We start from the raw sequence: 27781 nt of genomic DNA, 5'->3' as shown, positions 1-27781 counted from the left end.
GGTGACTGTTTGCCATTGAGCAACATGCCGTCCATCAATTGTTGTTTTTGCATTTGTCACCCAGAGTGGGATGGGTATGCTCTGACGTTAGTTCCGTGCTCGCCATGCCACTGGAATCAAGGTATCCTGGTTGATGTAGGCTGATAGCCAGAAACCGGTCCTAGGATGCTTGATTCCGGTCCAGGGAAGACATGGCTTGGCAGTTCGGGCTGGACTGTTCCCATGAGGCACAGGGTCAGACTGATTTGCATATAGCCAAGTCTGAACTGGGGTGGCAGAGTGGGCTAAAGAATGGTGATGGATCAAACCCAGATCTTTTGACTGGGTGTGAGTGTTTGATTGGTTCAGATGCTCCGACCATCACCACCCCCTTTTGTACCTAGTTATCCACAGTTGGCACTTTCTGCTTTTTGACGCTCTTTTCACTGAAACCTTTAAAATAAAAAATCTTTGGTTGTATTGATTGGATGTTTGTTGTTTTGGTCTTGTTTTATTTATTAAAAAATACTCCAATTTTCTAACCGGTGTGGAATCACAGGTGTGGAATCCCTTCTGTGGCGTGTTTTCATTTTATTTCTGTTTGAAGTGTTGTATAAATACTTTACACATTGCATCTGAGTTAAGCCTGACTGTTCTACACCAAGCCACTGGGGAGATGAGCAAAGGTTAATTCAGGATTTGATTTTGACTTCACCCTTACAAGAATTCTTGTTTGTGCATGACCAGAGCTCCCACTCCAGTAAACCAACAATGTCGTTTACAAATCTTTTCCAGTCCATACCGACCTGTATCCTAAACAATAAGAATCAAGGACCAGATGTACGACCCATTTTTGCATGCGCAAATGAGTCTTCAACCCCTTCCCCTTTGCAAATGCTTGCAAAAATAATTTTTAAGAGCAGACAGTGGTCCCAGGGACTACTGTCTGCCCTTAAAAATGTAAACGAAACGTTTCTTTTTTTTAAAACTGCATCCCGTTTCCCTTCAAGGAAAACGGGATGCATTTAAAAAAGAAAGTTGCTTTATTTAAAAGCAGTTCTAGACATGGAGGTCTGCTGAGTCCAGGAGGCCACCATCCCTGGGAGGGCCAGCCATTCTCAATGGGGACGCAAATTGCGAGTGCCTCATGAATATTGATGAGCCTCGCATTTTGCGACTTCATTAGGAATTGCTAACAGTGTCTCTGACACTGTGATATATTTGGAATTGCGACTCAAAAATCGCGACACGCTATTTTATCGCAATTTGCGAGTCGCAATTCCAAATGGTCGTACCTCTGGCCCTGAATGAAATAAAGCAGTTGCAACAAAAATACCATGCCTGGTGCTCACATTAAACGACCCATCTTTACAATAAAGAATTCATCACAATGCTCAAAATGACAACACCAGATGGGGATGTAATGCACAAGCGCTGAAAACCAATGTGAGTAGTAAGGTACCCCTTCGCAAAAAACGGAAAAATCAGTACAAGGCGCAGCTGAACATTGGATGCCTATAAAGTTTTTTGTGGTCAAAATATAATAGATTGGACTGCACTGCAACACACAGAAATTATTAGTTGCTTACATTTCCTTTCAGAGGGGTCGTGGCCTAGCATGTTCCAAGGCTGGTTGTCAGGGTTGGCACAATGTACAAACAAAATGAATGGAATGTTATTATAATAATCTCTAGTGAATGAGATTCTATCAAACGTTCCACACATGACTTTTTGGCTTTATTTTTAGGCAACAACAACACACAGATCAGATTGAGGACCCACGGGAATATTTAAAGACCTCAACTCTGGGAACATTCCCGAACTATATACAACAAAAAAAGGGTTCCAGAGGGTCTAAAGGTACAGTGAGTCAACCGTGCAAGTCGCCGGAAAGCACAACAACCTACCAACTGACTAGGAAAGATGGTAAACAAAGACAACCTAGTAGATGGTCTAAGGTTCCCATCAGTCACCACTCGGAACCGCCCTTCATCATTTGGGATTCCTTTTTTTGGCAATATATACGGATGTGCTATTCTCATGAACAAAGGTAACCAGGGTGGTGAAGTGGTTCCTTTGACTGGAATAGAGGGTAGTATGGTCCTATACTTCCTTAGAAAGGTAAGTGGCAAGTCATATAGTGACTAACAGTGTGCAGTGCAAGAAAAGGAAACTAAATGCAAAAGAATAAAAAGTGTGCAATTAAAATGGGATTGGGGAGTAATGAACAATTTTATTCGAGTGATATTCGCCCTACCAATGTTTGAAAATTTGCCAAGACAGGTTCAAAAATAGCTGTCTAGATGTGGTACCAGGTCGACATGTTTCAGCAATAGTGGACGCAATTATCCTTGCTTTCTTCAGTACCCAACAACAAATATTGCTACTTCAAAAACTAAAATAGGTGAAAAGTGAAAAAACATATGTAAAGACAGGTACAGAGATAACCTGAAGGTTCCTAGGTGTCACTTCATGTCTTATTCTTACAGGTCGTGTGTTTTTCACTGAAAAAAGTCAGAAAAAAGAAGATAAGTGCCACCGGTTCCTCGGACACATGTTAATACACAAACATCACTAGGTTGTAAACTGTAAACCTTAGTATAACCAAATCAGCGTGCTATCAATATCCATTGTAGTAGTATTCCATTATAACATTCAGGGGTATATAATTATATCCCACATGAACACAGTAGTATAACTCTTACCAGGTTTGTAAGAAGTGAAGACCTCACCCCACCTGGCAGCGGCTCAGGAGTAGAGTGAAGCACCGCTCTGTATCAGGGTAAGTAAGCAAAAAATGAAAACAAACCCCTCCTTATAGTAAGCACACAAAAACTAAGTTACACACTCACACGCACACAACTCTTGCAAAAACTCTCAATTATTCCATGTTGTAGAATATACGCTGTATGTCTCATGCATTAAAAATAATTGAATCTGTCCATATTCCGTTTTATGAAGAGCGGAACAGTGTTTGAGCAGAGTTAAAAGCTCAGCCGCTAATCACAGGAAATGGACAGTTGGTATCTGGCATAAGGCTCGACTCGTAGAGTCTCAAAGATTCGATGCTCAAAGGTACGTAGATTTGAACAGAACCGACACAGCAGAGCATTACTATCGATCTATGAGCTCAAAGTAACACGATGCTGTCAGCGATAGGGATATAAACAAAAACTCAAACTCTCTCGGACTCACCTGTCTGTCGGTACTCCCACATCGGCATCTGAACCGACTGGGGAGGTACCGGTGTCACAAACCACACCCGTTTAAAAGGCATGACAGGATTCGTCTACTGAGTCATGTGACCCGCCGGCTTGTTTCTTGATTGATCAAACCAGCCGCATAGTTGGAACAAGCGCAGCCATTGGTGCTGAAAGTGACTCTGTTTAAGAAATTTAATTATGTAAACAAATCGGAACATACTTCGTCCTATTGCTGCAGCTAGCGCGATCACCATGCGTTTATTATCGGTGATCTAAGTGCATGTAGATCGCGTTCTTCTTCTATAAAATATTCACCCTCTGAAGAGGCAACATATAGATATCACCTTAAACATATGTTATGTAGATGTTCACGAAATAACAGAAGTGTACATAATTCTATTAATACAGACGTGGCGGAACTGATGCCAAGTCTGCATGTTAATCAGAGATGAAATATTATCAGAACAAGGAGGATTGCGACCTCAAGATGATAAATATCCGTCTTATGTATTATTCACGGGGTAACAGACGTGTATACATATTTATCAGTAAAGACGGTAAGTCTGCATACCATCAGACACGGGATGTAGTCCGAACTGGAATGTTGTGAAGCCTGTACCTAAGATAATGTGATATACCAGGAAGAAGAATGTATCACCTGTCATCATATCTTTTCAAAGGAATCTCAAAGTACTATAGATGTTTATAGTGAGGACCAAGGAATCTCATCATTAAGGCCCCTGTGATGAGTATCAAGCTTCAGGACCCATTTCTGCTCTTTCAGTAAAAGGAATCTTGTCACATCTGTTATGTGCGTTGGGATAAAAGGCTGTTCCAAGACAGTCCATTGGAAAGCAGTAGAGGGATGACGCGCCTCTAGGAAATGTGTGGTTAGTTTTGTGGCCTGTCTCTTGCACCTAATTGTGCTCTTATGTTCGGATATCCTCACTCGTATTTTGCGGGTGGTCATCCCAACGTACTTCAACCCGCAGGGACAAGTTATTAAATATACAAGTCTCTCGCTATTGCAATTCGTGAACTTAGTCTGCCTCCAGGGTCTGGATGAACCTATGTCGATCTCTGTTGTTTTTTTGGTCTGTGGGCAGGCCTGGCAGGACCTGCATGGATGGTGTCCATTCACAGGCGGAAGGTCCCAAAGGAAACCTAAAACCCTGGATGGCTCTTATCGGGGTCTCGTATGGACCATCCTATCCCTAAGGTTCGGACCTCTCTTGAAAGAAAAGAGGGGGGTCTGGATAGAAGTATGTCCAGAATTAAGGATGGGCCAATGTCTTTTAACCAGTTTCTGGATTCTGTTAGAAAGAGTTTCAAATGTATGTACGAAAGTGAGTCTTTCTAATGATGGTTTCGCTGGTGATGGTTCAAGCAGTGCTAGACGATTATTGTTACTAGCCCGTTTCATTGAGCGCCGTACCAATTTGGGTGGATATTTGAGTGAAATCAGTTGATTACATAAGATGGTAGAGTGTTGTTTGAAGGTTTGGGTAGTAGAACAGTTCCTTTGTACCCGGAGAAACTGTCCGAACGGTAATTTTCCCTGAGGGATCTGGGATGATGACTGTCAAACATGAGTAGGGAGTTTTTTGACATTGATTTTCTGTACAGCTCAGACTGTAAGCCATTGGTGGTTGCCTGGATTTTGAAATCAAGAAAGGCCAGACTGTGGCCCCCTATCTCAATGGTAAACCGCAGAAAGGTATTCCTGCTGTTCAACCACTGAAGAAAAGCCATACATGCATCGCTCGAGCCCCGCCACACAACCAACACATCATCGATGTATCTCTTCCAGATCTTTAAGTTCCCGATGTATGGGTTGCTGTTTGTGAGGATGTGTTTTTGTTCGAAGGAATGCATGTATAAGTTAGCTAAGCTGGGGGCATAAACACTTCCCATGCTGGTCCCCGATACCTGCAAATATATGGTTTCTTCAAACCTGAAAAAGTTTTGTTTCATGGCTAGAGTGGCACAAGCCATGATAAAGTGGACAGGTGTAATACTGTCCATATTTCTGGTCTCTAGCAATGAGTGGATAACTTCCAATGTTTGATCTTGGGGGATGGAACAGTATAACGCCTCAACATCAAATGATACAAGGAGATCGGTTTTGGTATCAAATTCAATGTCTGGTAGAAGACGTAGAACGTCGGTCGTGTCTTTCAAGTAGGTCGGCAAGGTCGGTAAGATCTAGAGAACCTTTTTGGAGAAAACAATAGAGTGTTCTGCAATCTACCAAAAGCTGAACATTTGGCACTTAAATCTTTATCAGCTGATAGTGAATTAACTATCAAACCTGCGGACAAGGGCTGGGCCATTGTCCTCCTTGATACGAGTACATATCGAGCAGAGTGCCTACGGCAACTCAATGACAGAAGATCTTACAACCCCCTTGAAGATGATCCCACAGGAGATCTCCAGAAAACTATCCAGACGATGACTGAAGAAGCTTCCGCGGAGGGTTGGATAACTCAAGCTGAGGCCACGTTCCTCTGTACCAAACATCTAGTGATGCCTTATTTTTATACCTTACCAAAGGTACACAAAGCACAGAGGCCACCACCGGGTCGCCCTATCATTTCTGGCATTGGTTCTGTTCTAGAACCTTTATCAACTTTTGTTGATCTTTTTCTGCGACCGATGGTTCAGGAGATGCCGACCTACTTGAAAGACACGACCGACGTTCTACGTCTTCTACCAGACATTGAATTTGATACCGAAACCGATCTCCTTGTATCATTTGTTGTTGAGGCGTTATACACCTCCATCCCCAAGATCAAACATTGGAAGTTATCCACTCATTGCTAGAGACCAGAAATATGGACAGTATTACACCTGTCCACTTTATCATGGCTTGTGCCACTCTAGCCATGAAACAAAACTTTTTCAGGTTTGAAGAAACCATATATTTGCAGGTATCGGGGACCAGCATGGAGAGTGTTTATGCCCCCAGCTTAGCTAATTTATACATGCATTCCTTCGAACAAGAACACATCCTCACGAACAGAAACCCATACATCGGGAACTTAAAGATCTGGAAGAGATACATCGATGATGTGTTGGTTGTGTGGCGGGGCTCGAGCGATGCATGTATGGCTTTTCTTCAGTGGTTGAACAGCAGGAATGCCTTTCTGCGGTTTACCATTGAGATAGGGGGCCACAGTCTGGCCTTTCTTGATTTGAAAATCCAGGCTACTGCCAATGGCTTACAGTCTGAGCTGAACAGAAAATCAATGTCAAAAAACTCCCTACTCATGTTTGACAGTCATCATCCCAGATCCCTCTGGGAAAATTTACAGTTCTGACAGTTTCTCCGGGTACAAAGGAACTGTTCTACTACCCAAACATTCAAACAACACTCTACCATCTTATGTAATCAACTGATTTCACGCAAATATCCACCCAAATTGGTACGGCGCTCAATGAAACGGGCTAGTAACAATAATCGTCTAGCACTGCTTGAACCATCACCAGTGAAACCACCATTAGAAAGACTCCCTTTCGTACATACATTTGGAACTCTTTCTAACAGAATCCAGAAACTGGTGAAAAGACATTGGCCCATCCTTAATTCTGGACATACTTCTATCCAGACCCCCCTCTTTTCTTTCAAGAAAAGGCCGAACCTTAGGGATAGGATGGTCCATACGAGACCCCGAGAAGAGCCATCCAGGGTTTTAGGTTCCCTTTGCGACCTTCCGCCTGTGACTGGACACCATCCATGCGGGTCCTGCCAGGCCGGCCCACAGACCAAAAAAACAACAGAGATCGACATAGGTTCCTCCAGACACTGGAGGCAGACTAAGTTCGCGAATTGCAATAGCGAGAGACTTGTATATTTAATAACTTGTCCCTGCGGGTTGAAGTACGTAGGAATGACCACCCGCAAAATACGAGTGAGGATATCCGAACATAAGAGCACAATTAGGTGCAAGAGACAGGCCACAAAACTAACCACACATTTCCTAGAGGCGCGTCATCCCTCTACTGCTTTCCAATGGACTGTCTTGGAACAGCCTTTTATCCCAACGCACATAACAGATGTGACAAGATTCCTTTTACTGAAAGAGCAGAAATGGGTCCTGAAGCTTGATACTCATCACAGGGGCCTTAATGATGAGATTCCTTGGTCCTCACTATAAACATCTATAGTACATTGAGATTCCTTTGAAAAGTTATGATGACAGGTTGTTACATTCTTCTTCCTGGTATATCACATTATCTTAGGTACAGGCTTCACAACATTCCAGTTCGGACTACATCCCGTCTCTGAATGTATGCAGACTTACCGTCTTTACTGATAAATATGTATACATGTCTGTTACCCTGTGAATAATACATAAGACGGATATTTATCATCTTGAGGTCGCAACCCTTCTTGTTCTGATAATATTTCATCTCTGATTAACATGCAGACTTGGCATCAGTTCCGCCACGTCTGTATTAATAGAATTATGTACACTTCTGTTATTTCGTGAACATCTACATAACATATGTTTAAGGTGATATCTATATGTTGCCTCTTCAGAGGGTGACTATTTTATAGAAGAAAAACGCGATTTACATGCACTTAGATCACCGATAATAAACGCATGGTGATCGCGCTAGCTGCAGCAATAGGACGAAGTATGTTCCGATTTGTTTACATAATTAAATTTCTTAACCAGAGTCACTTTCAGAACCAATGGCCGCGCTTGTTCCAACTATGCGACTGGTTTGATCAATCAAGAAACAAGCCGGCGGGTCACATGACTCAGTAGACGAATCCTGTCATGCCTTTTAAACGGGTGTAATTTGTGACGCCGGTACCTCCACAGTCGGTTCAGATGCCGATGTTGGAGTACCGACGGACAGGTGAGCCCGAGAGAGTTTGAGTTTTTGTTTATGTCCGTATCACTGACAGCATCTTGTTACTTTGAGCTCATAGATCGATAGTAATGCTCTGCTTTGTCGATTCTGTTTAAATCTACGTACCTTTGAGCATCGAATTTTTGAGACTCTACGAGTCGAGCCTTATGCAAGATACCAACTGTCCATTTCCTGTGATTAGCGGCTGAGCTTTTAACTCTGCTCAAACACTGTTCCGCTCTTCATAAAACGGAATATGGACAGATTCAATCATTTTTCATGCATGAGACATACAGCGTATATTCTACAACATGGAATAATTGAGAGTTTTTTCAAGAGTTGTGTGCGTGTGAGTGTGCAACTTAGTTTTTGTATGCTTACTATAAGGAGGGGTTTGTTTTCATTTTTTGCTTACTTACCCTGATACAGAGCGGTGCTTCACTCTACTCCTGAGCCGCTGCCAGGTGGGGTGAGGTCTTCACTTCTTACAAACCTGGTAAGATTTATACTACTGTGTTCATGTGGGATATAATTATATACCCCTGAATGTTATAATGGAATACTACTACAATGGGTATTGATAGCACGCTGATTTGGTTATACTAAGGTTTACAGTTTACAACCTAGTGATGTTTGTGTATTAACATGTGTCCGAGGAACCAGTGGCACTTATCTTCTTCTTTCTGACTTTTTTCAGTGAAAAACACACGACCTGTAAGAATAAGACATGAAGTGACACCTTGGAACCTTCAGGTGATCTCTGTACCTGTCATTACATATGTTTTTTCACTTTTCACCTATTTTAGTTTTTGCAGTAGCAATATTTGTTGTTGGGTCCTGAAGAAAGCAAGGATAATTCCGTCCACTATTGCTGAAACATGTCGACCTGGTACCACATCTAGACAGCTATTTTTCAACCTGTCTTGGAAAAATTTTAAACATTGGTAGGGCGAGTATCACTCGAATGTTGTTGTTGTTGATCTTGAAAGCAATTTACATACAATAAAAATATTCCAAGACATCCAGCTAGTCAATAGGTACATCATAAAAAGTTAAGAACCGGGTATACTCCCGAATAAATTAGTTAAGAAAACAATTAAACAGAAATTGACAGCCTCTTGCAACGAATCAGCCAAAATTGTTTTAAAAATTTGGAGACACCACAAACAATAACAGGAGAGGTATCTGTCATTAAAATACAAAGGGCAACCAGGTGACCACGTGTTCCCAAGTTGGACAAAAGGGGCTTAAGCCAGTATTTCCTTGGTCTTAGGTAGTCCGGGCACTCAAACAAAATGTGAGCCACCGTTTCTGGTCTAGTATGACAGTGGGCACAAAACAGGGACAAAGGAGCACCAGATTTCCATTTCGATATGAATGCACCAATTGGGAGAATACCCACTCTAAATTTAAAGTACAGAGCCCTATCTGCTGGGAGGGTGATAAAGTCAAAGTAGGATTCGTATCTTGTCATATACTTTAGGAGCAAAAAAGATCTCGTGGAATTACAGTGGGAAGAGTTCATAATTAGCTGACCTGCAGCCCAGTCCCAGTAGATTTTCTTCAAAGCGTCTTTTGGGGGTGACGTTTTTGCGCTCCAATGATCACCAAGGCTAAGGTCATACAATAGTTTCTTGGTGTCCCTCAGCCCTTTGATTTTGGCCCAGCCAGCCATATTCATAATCTCAATTAGTCCATTTGCATAGGATTTCAGTTCCTCCACCCTCCAGATCCGGGACCACAGTAAGAGCGGGCGTAGACGTGCTTGATTTTTAATGCTCTTACAGCCCGTATCCAAAAGTACGGGAACTGTTGGTGTACTTGAGGGCAAACAAAGGAGGTCCTTCAGAAACCTATTCTCAGCTTTTTCCAAGGAGTCCCGGTTTTCATGTCCCCATAGCTCCGCCCCATATAGGGCCGCCGAAACGCCTTTTGCTTTGTAGATTTCGAGGACTGGCGCTATTCTGTGTCTGGGTGACTCCCGGAATTCTCTCAACAGAGCGCCACCCACTCTCTTGTGACTTAGAAGCATTTTTTCTATATGCATGGACCAGCTCATGCTATCTGTTAAACGAAGGCCCAGATAATCGAATTGGGAAACTCTCTCCAAGGGTATGGAATTAAGAACAGGAGGGCTTCCGAGCTTCCTCGGGGGATGTAGAATTAAGTACTTTGTTTTATCTACATTGATGACAAGACCTCGAGAGTCACAAAAGTTCTGGAAGCGGTTGAGTAGTTTCTGGAGTCCTTGGGGTTTTTTCGAGATTAGTAGAGTGTCGTCCGCAAAGAGCAGGGTCGGCACTCGTACACCCCCCAAGCAAGGGGCGTCAGCCGGTTCCTTCTGGAGATAATCAACCACCCCATTAACGTACAGTGAAAACAGGGTGGGGGCCAACACACACCCTTGCCTCACACCCCTTAACACTGGGATCTTTTCTGTTGTCTCGCCATTACTCCCCCAACGTACCTGGGCAAAATTGCCTTTATGCAACTTAATAAGCAGGGATAAGATATAGGGAGGTATCCCCATGTTGTAAAGAGACTCCCACAACCGTCCCCGAGGTACTAGGTCAAAGGCAGTCTTCAAGTCAATAAAGGCTAAATAAAGACTGCCTTTGCCTAGCACCACCACCTTCCAGTTGATAAGGGCCAACCTAAACGCCTGTTCCACGGTTCCTGTTCCTGTGCGAAACCCCGCTTGGTAGTCGGAGAGTATTCTATTTTCATTGACTCAATGCAGAATACGCCCCAGGAGCACCTTTCCTGCTACTTTCTGTGAGGAGTCAAGGAGACTAATAGGTCTGTAGTTCCCGGGGCTATTCCTGCAACCTTTTTTGAAAATGGGGACTACCACTGCCCCCTTCCAAGAATCGGGGACCGTCCCACCCTTCATAATATCGTTAAGAACTGCCGATATTATTTTCCCCCACTCCGATGGAAAAGCCTTCAGCAAGTCTCCAGGTAGACCATCTGGTCCTGCCGCCTTCCGGGGAGCCACCCACTGAATAACATTCTCAACCTCCTGGGGGGTAAACAAATCTAAACTAGCTAACTCCAGGGAGGGTGATAGGGGAACAGTTTCAAGCAAAACCCTTTCTCCATGTGCGTAAAGTGCCCCAAAATGATTGGCCCAACTCTGGGAGGGAATATTACAAGTCCTTAGGGTGTCATCGGGCTTGCTACGCTTCCCCACGAGTAGCCAGAACCCTCTTGGGTCTTTGTTTCTACTGGCCACTAGTAGGTCCTCCCAAAATTTTTCCTCCCATTCCCTCTTTGCAACAGAGATTGACCTGGAGTACAATCTCCTTGCCTCTTTCACTCTGGATGGGGAGTTAGATTTTACCGCTTCTACCAGCCTTGTTTTTAACACTCTGCATGTGTGGGTGTACCAACCCTTTGCTTGGGTTTGCTTAGATTTTCCCTCCCAGCCACTTGATGGGACAGTAAATAAACTTGTTAGAGTCTCTGTCAAAGTTCGAAACTCCCCACAGGCTGCACCCACTCCCCCCAGCGATGCATCTAACCTTTGCTGGGCTTTGGATAGGACAAGCATAACCTGTTCAACACTCTTCTTGGAGAGTGAAAGTTTTTCCCACTTTAGTCGCCTCCCGCAGGGGGCAACTTGCGATTCGCCCAGTCCCACCAGATGAGGGGTGGGTGTACCCTCCCTTCCTGATGTCCACCAACACCCCAATGTAAGAGAGAGTAGATTGTGGTCACTCTCTATGGTTGGAACCACAACCATATCTTTTAGCTCTTTCCATAAACCCACATCGAGCATGATATAGTCAATACGCGATGTGTGGTTTGGTCTATTATATGTGTGAGCCCCCTCCTTGTCTGATTTGGTCCTATCATTCGCCGCCCGTAGCTCAAATTCAATAGAAAGTGAGTATACTTGGAGGGCCACCTGCGACCACCTTCTGATTGGTTGAATCTCTAGGCCTGGAATCCCCCTAGCACTATCGAGCTCTTCCTGGTGCAAGGAAACATCTGAGCCCAGCGGCTCGTAAGTACAGTTAATGTCGCCTGCAACTATAGTGCAAGATTTATAGGGAGTTGTTTTTAGAAGACCCTCCAGTATTTTAATAGTTGGTGAATGATTACCCCCTTTGGTGCTGCGTGCATAAATATTGAAAATATTCAGCACTGCTCGATTCCGAGAGTCTTTTAAGATGATGTTTTGAATGTCAGGGCAACCTGTTTGACTCTCCACTAACCTCCAGTTTAGGGACGCTGACACCCAAATTAAAAGACCACCCAAGGGTCGTCCTTTCTTAGAGGACGAGCGTATGGCCGGGATAGAGCTGGTTGCATAACCTGCTCTGTGCACAGGAACCACGCTCCAGGTCTCCTGGAAGATGCATATAGCATATTCCTCTACCAAGGCATTCCAGTCTGGGAGTTGTAACTTCCTGGTAATTCCAGCCACATTTCAGCTGGCGATCCTAAGATCAGTGTCCCCTACAGACGCAGCACCTCTGCTCACAGGAGCAGGACAGGGGGGCAAACCCACCGGAGGACCATCAGCTCCCAGATAAGAACTAGAAGTTTGGGGCATACTGGCTCCCGCTATATCAATTGGTAGTAGCGGTATTTCCTCCAGAGAAGAGGAAATGGACATCTGTTTCGGATCAATAGTTACACTATACATTTCCTCCCCTAACTGCCCCTCGACTCCCTCAGGTCAACACCCCCCCAGGTTCCAATTGGGAGTAATCCAACCAGCCTGGGGGTAAGACAAAGGTTCCACTGGCCAGCAAACACCCATACTTTGAAAAAGAGGATTTGCAGCCAGACCCAGTTTTTTTTAATTAGACACAGGCCTGGGGTAAAAGTAGGACAAATCCACTGCTTGTACACCCTCACTAGCTCGCTCTTGGCCCTGGGCACAAATTAAACCTGCCACCCTAGGATCCTGAAAGTTGATAATAATGCAGTCCCCCTCCAAATGCTTCTTACCTTGACCCACCCAGTTCACTCTACGGACGGCTAGTATCAGCCCGTCCACACCGGGGGGTAATTGTTTCTTTGATATTAACCAATGTATACACTTGTTTTTTAGCATCTGGTGTGTTTCTATCTGGTTTTCCTTCAATGGGGGAACTTTTACCAAGACAGCCACCTAGGGAAGGCAGTCCGGGGGAAGGTTTGCCGAGTGCCTCCTTTGAGGCTGCCTATGGGGACCAACTACAGGTGGCACAAAGGTTGTCATGTTCTTATCGGGGATAGGTGTAGGGCTAGGACTGCTGCCCCTTACTTTCTGGTCCCCCTCCACTGTTTGATTGGCTTTAGGCGGATCCACTTTGTCTACTGCCTTAGGTTGGAGAAGCTTTTGGGGTTGGGATTTGGGAAGAACGGGTGGTTTTTGCTTGGGTTTAGAGTAGCATCCTGCTGAGGGTACAGACAGAACTGGGTTTAAGGAAGGAGCTGTTTCCCCCCCCACTGAGAGTACATTAGATGGAGCCGGCGTCCGACCCTGGGCTACAGGGAGTAATTTCCCTACCTCCCCCACCATATTTTCCTCACTCACTCGAGTCTGCAATTTAATCAGATTTTTAAGCGAGCAGAAGTTATCGAGTGTTGTTTGCTCTAGCTTGTCCAATCTTGTGCCCAATCCTTCAACTATACTGAGCGGGGGGGCTAAAAGACAGGTGAGCTTATTAGTAACAATGTCGGTGTAGTCCGGGACAGCCGTGCTCAACACATTGCTACTATAGATTGGCAAGCTACACCCCTCTTCTAATAATTTGCTTGACAAAATCCCCTAAATTGGTACTTCCTCTGTGGTGGGGGTAGGAAGGGAATATGATCTTACCCCCAGTCTTCTGCATTCTTGCTTCTTAGAACGTTTGGAAAGGGTGACATACTTCCCCTTCCGGCGGCGGCAGCCCCTCTTCCCCTTATCGTGTGTGGGCAGTACCGAAGGTCTTGCGGGCTCAACTGCTTCATCCACAATATCCTGGTTATTTGGTGAAGGAACAACGCTGGGCGTAGGAGCCTGGATTCCAATTGGGGACGAAGCCCCGGGCTCCTCAAAAACCTCCACAACCTCATAGTCCTCCTGCCCCGGCAGTAACGCTGCCAGTTTCTCCAACCTGTAAACTGTGTCCCCTAGTGTTGAGATGCGGGACTTCTGGGGATTGTCCGTTGTAGGGGGACATTGAGCATTGTTGGGGGATGGTGACATTGCCAAAGCCACAGCCCCTAGGGAAGAACGCCTAGCGGGAAGATAAACATCAGAAAGGCGTCTTTCAGTCATCACTATTTCCTTTTCGATTACCGCCGCTACTCTGGTGATGAAACGGTCCATGGAGCCGATCATAGTCGGCGCGGTAGGAACAGCACCGCCTCCCTCGTTCCTCAGGGACTTCCCTGACCTCGTAGACATTGCAGGGTTGTTTACCTCCGATAGAAGCCCCGACAAAACGCACACACAGTATGCTGGAAGAAAGGGACGTGGCCCAGCCCAGCCTTGACAGCCCCTGACTGCCACAGACTGCCCGCCCTTTGCTCGGGCTTTGCTCGGCGTCCCGCTAGCGTCCCGCTATGCGCCACGTATTCTGTTTAATTGGAGCAGTTGTGGGCGGGGGGCGTGTCTCCCAGGGGGCGCGGCCGTGCGCACCTGGCCGGTTGCAGGGACTCCTGGTCTTTGGAGTCCTTGCGTTGTGGATTACGCCCTTCTCCTTTCCTCCTCCAATCCCAGCCGCCAATTCGGTCCTTGCCGCTTGCTGCAGCCCGCGCAGCGGGTGCGGCGAGGAGTAGCGGGAACAGCGGCACCCAAATGGCCGGAAGATCACAGGTCAGGTCCTTCTCCTCTCCCAAGCTCCACGGAAAATAAAATTGTTCATTACTCCCCAATCCAATTTTAATTGCACACTTTTTATTCTTTTGCATTTAGTTTCCTTTTCTTGCACTGCACACTGTTAGCCACTATATGACTTGCCACTTACCTTTCTAAGGAAGTATAGGACCATACTACCCTCTATTCCAGTCAAAGGAACCACTTCACCACCCTGGTTACCTTTGTTCATGAGAATAGCACATCCGTATATATGGCCTAAAAAAGGAATCCCAAATGATGAAGGGCGGTTCCGAGTGGTGACTGATGGGAACCTTAGACCATCTACTAGGGTGTCTTTGTTTACCATCTTTCCTAGTCAGTTGGTAGATTGTTGTGCTTTCCGGCGACTTGCACGGTTGACTCACTGTACCTTTAGACCCTCTGGAACCCTTTTTTTGTTGTTTATTTTTTAGGCACCATCCGAATGGTGACCAGATAAGAAAGTATTTTATCGTGTGCAGTGAGCGCATTCACGTTTTAGAGGCTTTCTAATGAATAAAAGATCACCATGCAAGTTCAAAATTGCAAAAGGTCATTTTGTGAGCTTACACTAAAGTTTGCATAACAAAATTTAATGCTATCCTGAGTAACATTATGCAGAGCGTACCATACATTGAAAAGCCTTGCAAGAAATCAGCAAGAGTGTTGATATGACAAACAGATGTCTCCCGCCAGAATTTTGTGTCCATTAGTCATAAAGTGAAATTCACACATTTCTCAGTGAAGCACAGTATTGACTTCAGCAATTGTGGTAGTTTGTTCCTCTAGTGATTAGGAGCAACCATTCAACATGGACATAAAAATCATGACCAGCTACAGCTGCAGTTTGTATAAGCCATGTGACCACAGTAAACGGAACAGGGACAAATGTGACATGCTAAAGCAGAGGTGTAGTTCTACATGCCAGATTTTGACATTATTTAGGGCGTTTGTGAGGGCATACACCCAAGAAGCATAGGCCAACAACCAATTTTCTCCTACCTCACTCCCTACACATGGAACGACCTGCCACTGCACATCGGAGCTGCCTCCTCAGATCTGACACTTTTCCTAGTCTTGGATCTAGACTGGCCCAGGTCTCCTCCTATGTTTTGTTTCATTGCCAGGATACCCTCTAGAGTGAATTGTGCACTCAACAAATACACAAAATATAATAACATATCCGCTGGGCACTCATGGGAGAGGTGCGCTGCAGCGGCCAGAGCAGCTGACTCCGGATCGCCGTTCGATCGCCGGCGGCAGCTCAGCTCTGCTCAGCATCATGTGACTCTGGGCAATAGCTCACTAAGGGCCAGATGTAGGTAGCCAAATACCGGTCGGTAACGGCCGATTTCGGCCGTTACCGATCGGTATCTGGCTTTTGAGATGTAGGTGGGTCGTTATTTACAGAATCGGTATATTTACAGATTCGGTAAATTTACCACTTTGGTATTTTACCGAATCGGTAAATATACCGATTCTGTAAATCCATATGTAGCTGACACTCCTAAGAGTGCCACAGGCCCTTAAGAGCCGGTATTTCACCACACAATCCTATTGTGTGGTAAAATACCGAATTCAGGTGTGCATGCACATCTGTGCATTCACACCTGTGCAATGTGACACACAGACATGCCCTTAGGGCATGTATGTGTGCCACATGTCACACAAGCCTGTACTTGGGGTGCTAGAGGGTGTCAAAGTGACACCCCCTGCACCCTTGCAGGATTCGGTATTTACCGATTCTGTAAATACAGATTCTGTATTTCCCATTGATTCCTATGGGCTTCAAGGCCCATAGGAATCAATGTGAAATACCGATTCGGTATTTACAGAATCGGTAAATACGGAATCTTACCGAATCGGTATTTGGAAAATAAGATTTACTTACATATGCCTCCTTCCTATTTACCTTCTCTTAAATACCGAATCGGTATGATTCGGTATTAAGAGTCGGTAAATAGGAATTACCTACATCCGGCCCTAAATCTCCCCGACGGACCCCAGTGCCTTGAAACGCGGCAGGGTGATATGTTCGCGCTTTACAAATAGGAAATATTATTATTATTATCAGCCAGTAGCCACAGCACACTTAACAACACATACTTCTCAAGATTCTACCCTCCCTCTACCACAGCGGATCACCTCTCACACTCAATAAAACACAATATAGCAAAAGATGAAGGGAAGTATACAAAAGTAGCATATGGACAATCAGGGAAAATCTAGTAGCTCTGTTCTTATCCACACTAGACAGCAAAGCTGGAGTCCTATTAGCAAATGTATGCCAAATTAAACTTAAACTTGTTTCAATTTTATCAACTCCAGGTATAAAAAAGAACACTTCCAAATTTAAAGATGAAAGAATCAACTAATGAGAAGATATTCTACAAAGGCATTTTTTCTCTATTGATGTTCAGTGGGTTCCATGCTGTTAAATGTAATATACTGGTTTCTTTGATTCTCTGAAGTTTCGACTTTGATGCATTAAACTTCGCCTCGTTGGATTTCGCTTACCTTTTTTTGACCAAAGAAACACTAGAATCAATTTAATGCGAACACTTTCTTTTTCAGTGATTTCAATGGTATGAAAATTAAGGAAACTCCTATCACCACATCAAAGAACCTAAAGACCTAAAGACAAGGTATGGTTTTACAGAAAAAGAGAAGGATGAGATACATATTTAGAGAGACATCCCAAAATAGTTATAAAGTATTGCCCTGGGAATTGGATTATATGTTAATATTTTAGAGTGCACACTGCAAACAGAAGTGTCTCTAGACCCCCGCAGCATTAATGTAGCGCATTGAAACTGCACAAAGTGGATGAGCACACAGAGTATGAAGAATCAGTTTCGGCTTAGGGATTTTGGGGCCCGGGGCAAGACATATTTGGCGGCCCCTGTATATAAGTCATTTGAATTTTATTACCCGTTTCCTCTTAATTTAACCTAACATGACACCAAAAATTACTAAATTATTTGTTAAACTTTAACAGTTTCCCAAAAAAAGCAGAGTTGAAATAGGTTAGTGTTCATAGACACAGTCAGAGGAATAGATAGGCAGAGAGGGTGAGAGAATTAGATAGAGAAATAGGAGAGACAGAGGTCAAATAGAGGGGAAATTCACTTTCCCAGAGTGCCCCTTGGAAGATGTCTGACCTTGCCTTAAAACGCCTCTGTGAAGAATAGAACCCAAAATGACAAAAAGTACAATTTAGGCAAAAGTGTCAGCACCTTCCAAATGGCGAGCAGATCAGTAAGTGTTCCAGGGAGTACAAGAGCATTCAAATGTGTTGTAGGGTCAAGAGTGAAACTAAGATCATCCTGCAGGTGCAAAATTGCAAAATGCTATATTGTGAAATTACAAAAAAGTTCCTGAAAGGAAATTCCTAGCATCGTGGTGAAAATTAAACGCATAGCATACCATACATTGAACACTCAGGTGAGGTATCAGCAGGAGAAATGTTTCCATCAGAAAATATCACCTGGTAGACATTTACTGCTTCAGAAAGATATTGTCTCGTCTTCAGCAGAGCAACAGTCTTTAGAACGTTGTGACAGATTTCCCATAAAATGATTTTCACAAATTTTACATACTATAACATTTAAGAAATTGTTTACCACTCAATTACTGAACTTTTCCAGAAGATTTGCCTACCAAATGTAGTCTCATGCCATTCATTTTGAACCTTTTTCTTTGAAGAATGTTGGTGATATTAGCGGTAAGCATAAGTTGTATCAGGGCGTTCAATGTGAGAATCACTCACTTCCAGGTCCTATTTGATATATATGTATGCATTTATTGTACTTGGAAGCATGTATTGCAACTGCACATTCTGCCTTCAAGATTTTCATATACTTCACAAACAGTTCATAAGGTTTAGATGTACAGGCAGGTCACTCTATTGCGGAAATCCCTGTCTGGAGTGATCTCCCTCTGTTGCTTGTATTTGGATGGCATTGAGGTAAGAAATATGTGGTTAACTAGCTCAAGTTGACAAATTACTAGTAAGCAATGACGATCTTCGAGGAGTATCCTGGTGTGTAGGTATGCCACCCCTTCGTGTGCAGGGGTGTCATACAATGTGGACCAAATACGATTTTTGAACTCAGACCTTTCCTTGATAGTGTAGTGATATGAGGCCAAGTGACTTGATTATGGGATTTTGGGACTTTGGAGTATAGCAAAACCATATTGTGGTATTCCCGTGTACATGGAATTACACTTGGACAGCCTGGAGACAACCACTGTGAGAACTAAGGCAGGTTTGTGAGGAAAAATTGGAAGAGGATTCCATAAAGCCATCATAATGCATTATTTATTACTGCATAAGCTTGGTACGCATGGAGAATTTATCGTCAAAGAGGGGTGCTCGTGAACTATGAGGAAATCAGGGTCAGAAGGATAGCGGCAGGACAGTGGACTGCATAGGATGAAAAATGTCAAACGTGGGCTTCTTCCATGCATGCTTACATCACGTCTTAGAAGAGACACGCATGGTTAAACCTTATGAATTGCCCTTTCCAAGATGGCAGTTGGTCAAGAGATTTCTGCTTGAGGCTCCCAATCCCAAATAAAATTGAGTCTTTTCCTGTGAAGTCAGTTCCTGTTTAAACCATGATTAAAGGTGGCACAAATTAGTGAAGTATACACTGCAACAGATTTGTTCTCTTATTTTAGGATGCGTTCTTCACCCACTTGCTGTAATTTTCATCAGCACCAGCAACCAGTAAGCTGTGCTCATGCCTCTCTCATTGTTGTCTGGCCATATCTTTGTAAGGAGGATAGCAAACAGAGCTACTCCTTGATTGTTCTGATGTTGTCTATATCAGTGTTGAACTACGTCATTGGAACAGGGAAGGATGGCGCCAGGAGGATTGTTGTGCAGATAATAGATTATTGAATACTGCGGCTGAGTACCAGCACTGGGACTAGCCAGAAACGTTTGTAAGGCATGCAGAATATGCAGTCCACAGAGCTGGGACACTATTGTTCTCAGCATCCCTGCTGATTTCAGTGATAATGCTTGAAGCAGCGTAGTGCTGGGGTAGCGGTTGGTGAACCCTGCACCACTTTGTGTACCCACTCTTCCAGAGGCAGGCAGTGAGTAGGTGGGCAGCAGGGTGCAGTAGGGCCCATCTTTTATGGAGTGCCCCGAGGCCTCCTATTTATTAGAGCCACTGATAGCAACTGATGGAAGACTGGTGAGTAAATTTACATGAGTCAAGGTGGAAGAATTTGTGCATGATTATTGAGGTACGTCTACAGCAGAGTGCTAAGGCGGCGGCAGTCCATCACCTTAAAAAATGAGCACTCTAAGCAAAAAAGGAGAAGGTTCACATGGGATTCATTTGCAAAAGTAAACAATTAATTTTACTTTAAGTATTTCCTCCATGTGACTATGAAGGAGTACTGCTTCCAAAAGTATGCCTTTAGTAAAAAAGAACATTATAAAGTGGGTATCTTTACAGCCCAAAGCAAATTGTTTATCATCCATGGGTCATAAATTAAAACCCTGAAGATGGCTCGGATATGGCAATGCGACTGTTACTTCAGGAAAGGAAAACACCCTGGTAAACAAGAATCAAAATATGCTAGACCTTTTGACAGTACCACAACTTGTGGCATGTTGTTAGCATGCTTCAGATTTTAGGAGACATCACACATGGAAAATAAGACATTAATGAGGTTATTGAAGGTGGGGTCAAGCAAGGACTGGCTTGAACAGATATTTTTTTCACTGCAGAACGCAGGGGTTGATACAAGTTTTCCAAAGATTAGGGGACAGCATTTGATTGTTGTACAAATTTGAAGCAGGAGAATCTGGCATGATACATATATATATATATTCACTGAAAAAAACCATAGGTTTCAAGCACTTTATAGTTTCACTCATACGAAACCATAGAAATTCCCCCGATATAGTTAGTTCAGCTAACTATAACTCGTGCCCCGCAATGCTCTGCTGATGATGGAACATATTACATCATTCATGACATGGTCAGTGACATCACTGTTGACATCTCAAATGACATCACTGATGACATCATCCATGTAAAAATCTGATGCACCTTCTCTCACCCTAATATAACCTTTGATACACCGTCTCCAAAATACAGAATACCATTTTTGAAACCATAGACACACCAATACCAGTTACTACATATCTAGTCAATGATTCTTAGGTCTACACATACATCCACTCATTCACCCATACAATCACTCATACATGCAGCAAATCATCAATACAATACTATCATATGTCACACACCCAACTATAACATGCCTGAAACCTATGGTTTTTTCAGTGAATGTCTAAGGTTTTTTAAATTCTAATTTCTAACTATATCGTGCCTGAAACCTACATGTTGCGACAATGTATTTCATACATGTTTCATCTTTTGTTCGAGTCGCGATTACTGATGACGTAATCCACTAGGCAAGAGACATTGCTCCCAGTGCGGCCCGCCCAAACCACGTATCATCGCTGGCTCGGCACACGCTGAATGCTTCTGATGCCTCTACCTCAGTGCACCACAACTCATGCACCCTTTATGATAGAATCTTTTCTGTATGATTTCAGATCTGATGCCCCAACCTCAGTGCACCACAAGTCATGGACCATTTACGATAGAATCTTCTCTGTATTATTTCACATCTGGTGCCCCTACCTTACTGCAGCAAAGGTCATAGACTATACCTGGAGGGCTGGCTTACACTCACCCTACACGCATCCAGCACATAAGTTACTGGAGATGTGACCCTGGTAATAAAAAGGCGTAGAGCGCACGTCCCCGTACCCGTACGCAGTTCCACTATCTGTATCCATGTGTTCATTATGCATGCAAAATGCTGCCCTTGGGCCCTACCACATTATATTGTGCTGTAGACAGCGTATGCAACCATGTTACCTCTGGCAGTGGGGAAAACTTCAATTATGTAACTTTCTCTCACTCATTCTACAAGTATGAACGTAGAGACTGCATCATTAGAGTACTGCAAGGAGAGTGTATATTAAATTAGCAGTGGTGGTGATTGCCGGATTTTCTTTTTTTGCCTCTTTATGTAGCGCGAACTCAACCCGAAGGTATTGGAGCGCTTTACATGAGCAGCGTATTTACATCACACATTCAGGCACGCGCCGATTAAGTTATTTGCCCACAATCACAGGATGTGGACGCAACCCAGAGGCTCGAACCCTGGTTTTCAGCACCAAGGTCGGCAGTCTAGCCGACGGACCACATAAGTACATATGTTGACGCAGCCTAACTCCAAAGAAGAGCTTTGCTCTAATTGACTGCCCTCCATGTACCAAAAACCTCAACCTGAAAAGTCCATGGCCTTGTATTGCAACAGCTGCAAAACTCCAGTGAATGTGCAATAAACATTCATATCCACAGAAAGTCGTCATGTCCACCATCTTTCATGCGTGGAACTATGGATGAATGTAGGGTCAGTGATTTCCTGTACCTTCCATGCTTGCCATGTTGTGGGAATTCACTCACAGAATGACACATTTGCGCTTGCGACCCAGGTGATGGCATCACTACAACCCAGACACCCAGATCAGTTGATTCCTCATATAGCTCACGACGGAGCCACGCCCATAGCTCCAGAATCATTCTTCACAGCCTCATGCAGCACTGGCATACGCCAGGCCAGCCCACTCCACTTACGCTTACAGGGAAGGAAAACATCCCTACCTGGCCCAGATTTTCATTGTAGCGATCTGCTGGTCACAGGTCTAGTTATCAGTATGCCACAGCCACTCCCTCATGGCTGGTATACACCCACACAACACCCATTCAGCACAGGCGTCACAGGACACGTGACCCTACCAATAAAATAGACCGGACGCATGTGCTCTATGCCATTTTAGAGTTGCTCACACCGCATGCACTGTGATGGAAAGTCCCGGTGGTCCAGACACCTCATGTAGGCCTGATCCATTGAACAGGGGGGTCCACCGCCAAGTGCGTGGCCTCACTGGTCACTGAGTTAGTGGCACCGCAAGGACTGAGCGGGTGAGCAAGCTGCGATGATGATGGGTGCACTAGTATGTCCTCTGCCATGGCGATATCAAGACTCAGCACCAAATGTGAGACTTCTAGGCTTGCGGAGCAGGGCTGCATGATGTGGGGGTGCCCTGTCCGCGAAAAGGTGAGCAGTGAGGCCTGGTGCACAGCGGCGGGCAGATACCTCTGGACGGCGGGAGTGGATGGGGTGCAGCAGCCTGGATGCAGAATGGCTACACAGCGATTTAGGCCTACAAAGTTGTATATACCCTGCCATTACCCTTTCTTATTGCATTTTGAACACGTTTTCAAATAGCAGGATAGTTTTTAGAGTCGGCCAAATGTCTGTCGCTCCCACATCTGTAGCAAAGTAGTTGAGTATTTCTTTTTTCATACTTTGTACCCTTACATTTACCATCAAATTTTGACGAACTTTCCTTTCTCTGTTTTATGGAAATAAGGTGTGTTGGGAGCATCGAAGCATGCAGACACGAGCATGACATTACTCTCACAACTCGTGGCTGCCTCACGTTGCTTTGGGAATGTTATGCTTTGAATGTGAGGAGGTAGAAGTTAACAGGTGTTCAGTCATTCTTGCTTTATATTTGCTGCTTACAAAACATGTTCTGAGGATTAAACCACATCAAGAGAATTACCGTCTCTGTCTTTTCATTCCTGCAAACAGCTTCTCCTGGGACCGCAGAGACTGCCACACATGACTGCCACATGACTGGATTACCAGCAGCAACTTTCTGCCTTGAGAAAGCCCACATCCATCAGGCCACACGGGCGAAACACGTGTCGACTGTTCTTTGTTTCATGTGTGAAAATTCACAATAAACACATCGGTTTTGGAAACGATCATTGAATTCAGGAAATCATTCCACTTATGTCCAACAAATCAAGAAGGCACAGCCCTCTATCTACTAGTTAAATTTGTACTTCGTAATGGCTTCTGGGTGAAGCCATTTATGAGGCACGTGCCACTATCAAGTTTGGGTACTGATGACAGTAGCACTAAAGCCCAGAGTCTACCACCCTGTACAGTAATCTGCTACATAGTTTAATTTGTTGTTGTTTTGTTTTAATAAAATGTTTTATATGTAAATCCATACATGACTAAGATTCTTATTTGTCGAACCTCACATGCATCTATTTTATTAAAACTGCACCACCAGCCGATTTGTTAGGCTCCACATTTAAAAATGTTCCTGCACATTTGTTTGTGGGAGGCGAGCAGGGATGGCAGGGAAGGAGCTGCTGCTGGGGGATGTCGGAGTAGTGTTGGGTGTCCGATCTGCATCATCGTTGCCTCCATTGCATTCTTCTCAGTGACCTGCAAGCCGGTTTGTAGTGTAGTTCCTATCTTCCCAATAGGCTCTGCGCATTGGAATAGTACCTACAGCAGTAAAGGCCTAGGCCAGACGTTAACTAGGTCTACTACTGTCGATGCTAGACTTAATTTTTGGGTTTGCCAGCTAAGCTCAGAGTTCGCTAGAAACTTTCTCGAATGTTCAAGGAAGGATTAACTTCCCTGATTAGACAAGAAGGGATTTAGTTTCTGACAACCATAGAACATGACAACTTTGCTCTCCCCTAATCAAGAGTCAATCTCGAGAGTCGTGTGAGCACAAGGCAATTATTTTACTCAGTCAGTACGTGCATTCTTAGTCTCATCAGAATGTAGAGAAAAGGAAGAGACGGGCGTGTTCAATAAAAGGTGTTATTTATTGATCAGTCTCTTTTCTCGTACAAGAGAAATGGATCGATATTATTGCAATACTTATAGTTAAGTAAAGTGCATACATTAAAAGCAATAGTATAAAATAATACTGTAAAAACATTGATATGGTTTCTGAGCCATATGATGTTTAAAATGATTAAAATATAGTTACATACACATATACATTTGACTAAACGTACTCAACTGGTGTTTCTAAATACGCCTACCCCGTGTACCTGACCTAAGTCTAATGCGTGGGCGGGAATAGAAAGTTACAGTTTAAGTTAAGTTTGTTTTTGCCAAGTGAATAACTAAAGAATTCTCTGTGAGGGGTTATTCAGTTCTGTACCTGGAATTTAGGATGAATGAGGAATGGTATCTCTTTCTCTGCTCTCGATATTCCAGGCTGCCTGCGAGGGCTGCCCAGAAGCGCCGGTGCTGGGTCTCTCGGCTTGAGATAGCAGCGCGTCTCTCAGCGCGTCAGGAAGGCGGGGCTGCTGCCAGCGGGGTCTGCTTCTGCTCTCGGCTTCGGCAAGGGTGGCTGCTCCGTCTTGTCACCACCCGCGTGTTTGCATAGGGCAAGGTCGGCAATATTTATACCTTAAAGGTGCCGAGATTGACGTAAGGATGGACATAGGTACGTCAATTAAGATGTCATACGACTTGCTCGTTTTCACATTCTTTTGCAAAAAGTTCTCTGTGAAATCAAAACAATGGCCGCACGGATTATCCAGGTTGTCATAGGTTTGATTTGTTATGAGAACGTCGTATGCCTTATCAGGGGCTGGAGGAATGTCGCTTGTCTAATTAGATCTCAAGCGTTATGACCTAATCAGATAACACGTTCCTGTGCCGTAGTGTGACTGCGTCAGATAACGGTATCTGCATCATGGGGGCTTTTCTTGCCTCATGGGCTGACTGTTAGTTAACTTGATAGTTAGTTTAACCAGAATAGGGTCAGGAATAGGGGGACTGATTCAGAACCTATAGAAATACACGACACCCACTCCACGCTAACTATGGTCATATCTACTAATCTATGCATAGTATAACATAGTACAACATACTATAGAGTATAGTGTATACCTTACCACCCCAAAATACATAAATGCATTTCGAAATTTTCAAATATACTGAAAAATTGCAGTCATATATATTGTATGCACTTAAGCTATGAATTAAATGCAAAAGTAAACACGCATTTTTATGCATTATTGCTTATCGGTATATGAGAAATACACATGAAATGGCTCTTAATATGGCTATACAGAAAGGAAGTTCGAGACCATTTCATCACATAATAAAATATTTGTGAACCTACCAGCGGGCAGCTAAAGTCTATATAAAGTATCTAAAAATAGAAATCTTAGTTCTCTAGGAATAGTTTCTTACTTTAAGCAGAAGATCAGTGTCCCGGGAAAAAATATGTAGAAAAATATTTTAAGGGGCATGCTGAAAAAATTGCTGTCCGTGAACTGGATTGTAATTGTTCATGTGACTTTATTTTTAAAGTTGAAGGCCGAATTCAGGGAACGCCGTGTGCGAGTTTACTCAAAAGTCTCTATTTCTGTTCTGGAGAGAACATCATATCATTCAGGCTTTCGAAAAAACTGTCAACAGCTTCATGGGAAAGTTCCACTAAGTCGGAAATAAGGGTAACCATGCATTCGTGCGCATGATTGTCTCCATTGACATTCTGATTTGCATTGCTGACAGAAGGTCGTACCTGTTCGATGCTGCTTTCATCTTGAACTTCACTACTCTTCAATCGTAGTGGTGAAGATTCCAGGAATGCCGTCATCAGGATTGGCAGCCTTTGAGGGCAGCACAAAGCGTGAACCTTGGTAGGAACCAACAGTGTATCTGCATCCACTGGCGCATCCGATTGTAGCGTCAGACAGGTGTCTAACACGCATTCTTCTCCGCATAGCAGACACCTTAGTACAGGTAAAACACACCTTTGCCACATTGGTCGAAATGATAGAAACCAAGTCATGTTCAGGTCTCTAAGCCGGGAGAGTCCCAGGATTTTTGATATCCGGTCCCGGTATCCAATGGCTAGGATCGTATCTTCCATTGTCGCGAGAGTTTGATCTGTGACATGGGTTGCCATAACGAAAAATAAGGACTAGGAATAGGATTCCTGCAATTAGTCCCAGGATCAGGGGAAGTCCGCCAAAAATCGAATGGACGAAATCTGGAAAAATACCCAGTATGGCTTTGAATGGTGTTAATGCCATCGAAAATACTGTCTTAAATACCCCTGAGATCCCATTGGTATCAGAAATATTTAAGATTTCGCTTAGGATTTCCGCGAAATGTACGGGGGAATTAGTTGATAATAATGTATGTATCTCTGCAGTCGTCCTTGCGACTTGTAGATCATACGTTTCTTTTGATGACGTGAGCCTTGTAGGCGTCTGAAGAAGCACTGTTTTCATTCTGCTTAAAGTGTCTATTCGAATAGAAGTAATTTCCAAACTGGGCCATGCCCTTGCCTCCCTGTCTGGAAAGGAGCTGGGAAATAAAGAGCGTCCACAGCACTTGACCTTCGCCGTTGTAGTTACTAGATAAGGAGTCCCGGGCATAAGACTGCAACATCTGCGGTCTACAATAAGAATGTAACTCCCATTATAGAGTCTTTGAAAGAATGGTTCTATTTCTGTTGCAGGTGCGCCTTGCTGGTGACATGAAAGGTTGTATGAATTCCCTTCACAGGCTCCATGCAAACTAATTCCGTTACACAGAAGCGTGCCGCTTAGTGACATAGCACAATTGTTGCCACTAAGAAACACTTTCTGTCCTTTATTACTGACACATGCATGTGAATAGGGCAGGTTCCAAGTTGTTTTAAGGTACCCCTTTCCCAATTTCTCGTACATGCCAGCCTGTATATATTTTTGGCAGTATTGAAACCTGAAGGTTGAGATTGGAATATTTATGATTCCGTGGATTATCCATTCACTGACAGGTCGTTCTGACATTGTCATTGGTAATCTTTCTAGTTTTTCAATGCTCAAGATTGTATAATCAGCACCCTTTTGCGCCATACCGATTTGTCTATCAGTAAGGTTAAAGATTTGGAATAGTGACGTTGTGTTGATTAAACGCCAAGGCACATAGCCTGAACGCAGATTTTGTAACGTCCAGCCAAGCTGTACAATGGAACGCA

This window comes from Lissotriton helveticus, chromosome 4_1 (assembly GCF_964261635.1).
Source record: "Lissotriton helveticus chromosome 4_1, aLisHel1.1, whole genome shotgun sequence".
NCBI classification, from domain to species: Eukaryota; Metazoa; Chordata; class Amphibia; order Caudata; family Salamandridae; genus Lissotriton; species Lissotriton helveticus.
The sequence above is the reverse complement of the archived record's forward strand: the minus strand, read 5'-3'. Positions refer to the sequence as shown.